The sequence below is a fragment of the Microtus ochrogaster genome, chromosome 5 (genome assembly GCF_000317375.1).
Source record: "Microtus ochrogaster isolate Prairie Vole_2 chromosome 5, MicOch1.0, whole genome shotgun sequence".
Taxonomy (NCBI): domain Eukaryota; kingdom Metazoa; phylum Chordata; class Mammalia; order Rodentia; family Cricetidae; genus Microtus; species Microtus ochrogaster.
Genome location: NC_022012.1, coordinates 66,994,770 through 66,998,819, shown reverse-complemented (window position 1 = coordinate 66,998,819; position 4,050 = coordinate 66,994,770).

The following is a 4,050-nucleotide window of genomic DNA, read 5'->3' as shown; positions in this document are numbered from 1 at the left end:
ATATCTTTCTTCAATGCCTTAAAGTTCTTGTCAAATAGATCTTTCACTTCCTTGGTTAGAGTTACCCCAAGATATTTTATGCTATTTGTGGCTATCGCATATCACACCTCTTTAACTACCACCATTAGCTTGACAAGATTATCTCCTATATACTCGTACATAAAATTACATCCATCACCAAGAAATGTTGTTGTTCTTTTTAAAACTGTTTATGGCTCTGGTTAAGAGCATGGCTGCCCTTTCCGAGGACCCATGTTCAATCTTCAGCACCTGCATGGTAGTTGACAACTGCTAACTCCAGCACCCGGGGATCTGATGACCTCTTCTGGTATCTTTAGGTACTGCACACACGGGTCTCAGATATCATGGAGGTAAAACACCCATACAGCCTGGTGGTGGTGGCAAATGCCTTTAATCCCAGCACTCGGGAGGCAGAGGCTGCCAAATCTCTGTGAGTTCAAGGCCGGCCTGGTCTACAACAGCTAGTTCCAGGACAGGCTCCAAAGCTATAGAGAAACCTTGTCTCGAAAAAGGAAAAACAAACAAAAAAACAAAATACCCATACATATACAAAAAAAAATTTTAAAATGTTCTGAAATTTTTTCTTTTCTAAAATTTTTATGACAATCTATAATTGAGTACTATAAAATTCTAACTAGATCAAAATACTCGCATTCAAAGGTTAAACTGGAGAGAAAATGGCTTATGTTAAGCAATTAAGTCATGAATACTTTTTAATCTATCCATCTCATGATTAAGGACTGAATGAAGAAACATCTCAGGAAAACCAGAAGAACTGGAAAGATGATGATATGCTCAGGTAATTATGAGTGAACTTGTTTATCTGGAGGGCTTGGAAAAAGATGTGTAAGAGTGAAATCTGGACTGGAAATAAGGATTAGAGCTAAACTGGGAGATGACACATCATGATGAAGTTAAAGAAAGACAGGGATAGAGTCTCACCAAGAAAACTGATGTAGGCTTTATTTTGGAAGGTTTTGGAAAGACAGTGAATGAGCAAAACTTAGTGGCAGTGAAGAAATTTTAAAGTTATCCAAGCATGACATCAAAGAAAAAAAAGGAAATAATAGATAGAGGGACAACCCATCTCAAAACACCTGATGTTTTTGTCGGTTCTTCAAAATTTAAACATAGGAAATAACCATCGATGACTCAGCAACTCTCCTCCTAGACACACACCCAGAACTGAAAACAGATGTGCAACAAAAGCTTGTATACACATGTTTCCAGCAATACTGTTCACAACAGCCAAAAGATGGGAACAACTGAGCGTAAATAAATAAAATGTATTCATACAATCGAATATTACTCAGCCATAAAAAGGACTGGAATACTGATTGATAACATGGTACAACATGGATGAACCTTAAAGACATTGTGCTAAGTGAAACACAACAGCCATACAAAGCCAAATTTTATATGACATCATTTATTTGAAATATCTATGATAAGCAAATGCATAAAAATAATCGGCAGATTTGTAGTAATCAAATGAGGAAAAGAGATGCCAAGAAGAAACTCCTCAGTGGGCATGGAGTTGATTTCCAAGGTAATTTGAAAATTGTGGAAGTAGATAGCGTGTTGTTTACATACTGTTGTGAATGTACTCAAAGCTATTGATTACTGAAGAATAGCTCATTACTTTAAAATGGTGAATTTGTATGCTATATGTATGCTACTGTGTCCTCTAAAAGTTATATGTTGAAGGCTAATCCCACTGCAGTGGTACCGAAGGGCCTGCCTGTGTGAGATGATTTCTGCTCTCATGAACGATGTTGGGATTCCTACAAAAGAGGTTGAGAGGACTTGTTCATTCCTTCCGTGCGAGCTCACATGCATGGCACCATCTCTGAAACAGAGTCTCAGTCAGACTCTGGGTTTGTCTGTCCCTGGATCTCAGCAGCCAGCACGAGTAGTAATGCAGCATTTCTACTGTTTATAAACTACAATCTAAGACATTTTGTTAAAGAAATCTGAATGTTAACTGTCAACTGGCTGAAAACATTGGGTATAAGTGTTTGGGATGCTCATTCAAAGCATAGTTAACTGGGACTCTAGTTGCACGGATGCCATGCATGCTAAAGGCTAAGATGAATTACAGCAGAACATCATTGTTAAACAAGGAAAAACAAGGAACCCAACCAGGGTTGGTACTGATGACATCTAAGAAAATAGGCAAGATGAGGGACATGGAGTCTCCATGGCTTCGATGGAAAGGCTACTATCTCTGTCAGTGAGGGAAGCATCCAGCTTTGTAACTGTAGAAAGCTGTCAACAGGGATAATATATCAACGAAAATAATTATCATAGGTAGATTGATGTATCTGACAGTTTATGAGTTTCTGTTGCTAGTGCTAACCTGGATTGATGCTGTAGATGAGGGTGAAAGCTGAGAACAACTAACAGGCAATTAAAAGATGAGGGGAAAGCTGCAGGGCCCCCTCAGCAGCATATAACATGGCTCTGTTTCCAATGGTGGGAAGGCAGAGGAAACTTGTAACTAAGCCCAAAACTTAACTGTTACTGACATTCTCTCCAAAAACTGTTCAAATTCCCAACAAGAAAACTGTAATCTACTATAGCTGAGTCTCTGTGTGTACTGAATTGGACTGTAACACCTGGAATATTTGCATTGATATCAATGGGAATCTTGAATTCTGAGACTGAGCTAAAAACATAGAAGTCTGCTGGAGTAACCAAACCCTCCTTATTGAAAGCTGCCACTCTCAACTGCTTTAAGAATCTGCAGTTCTCCTTTACAAAGCAGTAAACCCACCACTTCCCCGAGCAATGAGGTAAATACTTTAGGGAGGGTTCCTATGATGGTCAGAGAATAACCAGGGTGGGGACAGGAGGACCAATAAGGAGAAAATAACAGGCATAACTCAGCTAGTGGTCCTGAAGAGCCAGGGAAGCCTATGAAGGACCAACTCCACAGTGCTTCATCGAAGGGACCAGAACAGAAGATTGGAGATGTATAATTTTTTTAATCTTAAAATGTAGGATTTACATCTGTAGAAAAGGCTTAAGAGACTGTGAACTCACTAACTAGGTGTCATAGAGACGCACGGAAAAGGAAAAAGCGAAGTCAGAATGTTGGGATTCCTGTAGCAAGTGAAAACAGCTCAGGAAATACACACTATGTAAGGTAACATCAAACAAATTAAAACCTACCACATGATCATGTGCCATGGAAGACTGGAGAATACACGAGGGTAGCCATAAAGGATGAGCCAGCAAAAGAAACCAGCCTTGGGAAGAAGCTCTATGCTGGTTCCGTTGTAGGTTAGAGCCACCGATGGGAAAGCCTACCACAATACTGGCTCACCAGGGAGGAGTCTCGACTGTCAACTTGTCAACCCATGTTGACAAGCACTAAACCGAATAAAAGCTCAGACTGGCAGCAAAACTTCCTGGCCCGTAGTTAGTGGTAGAGATGTTAATGTTGTGGCCTGGAGCTGTAAACAGTGAAAGAATTCACCCAAGTCTGATCAGTGTAGCAAAGGGGGGTTATTAAGCACAGTGCGTGGGAACAGTCTGTGGAAGTTGTTACTGGGAGCTGCTCTCTTTTTTCAGTTCCTGTCATTCAGTGAGGGCAGATGGATGGGTGGAAAGGCGCTGACAGGATGGCAGCCCTGTGGTAAGAGATCAGAAGTGATTCATTTTGATTGGTGGAATTCAGCCCTGCTATTCCAATAGTCTTTGTGTTTTCGAGATTTCAGGTTTGAAAACCTGGGGCCAGTGGTCCAAGTTCCAGAGTCCAAGGATAAAAACGACAGGGAGGAGAGAGGCGAGGAGGGGACTATGAATCTATAATGGCTAGCTGCTGTAATCTGTCTCCAATGGCTGACTACATGTTAAAGACTTTCCTATTGCTGGTACCATAGGGAAGCAAGCAGATGAAGGTAAGGCGGGACCTACTACAAAGTCTTTTCTCATTGAGGTATATCATGAAGAGGAAGAACAGGAGCCGGGTGGTGATGGTACATGTCTTTAATCCCAGCACTCAGGAGGCAGAGGCAGACAGAT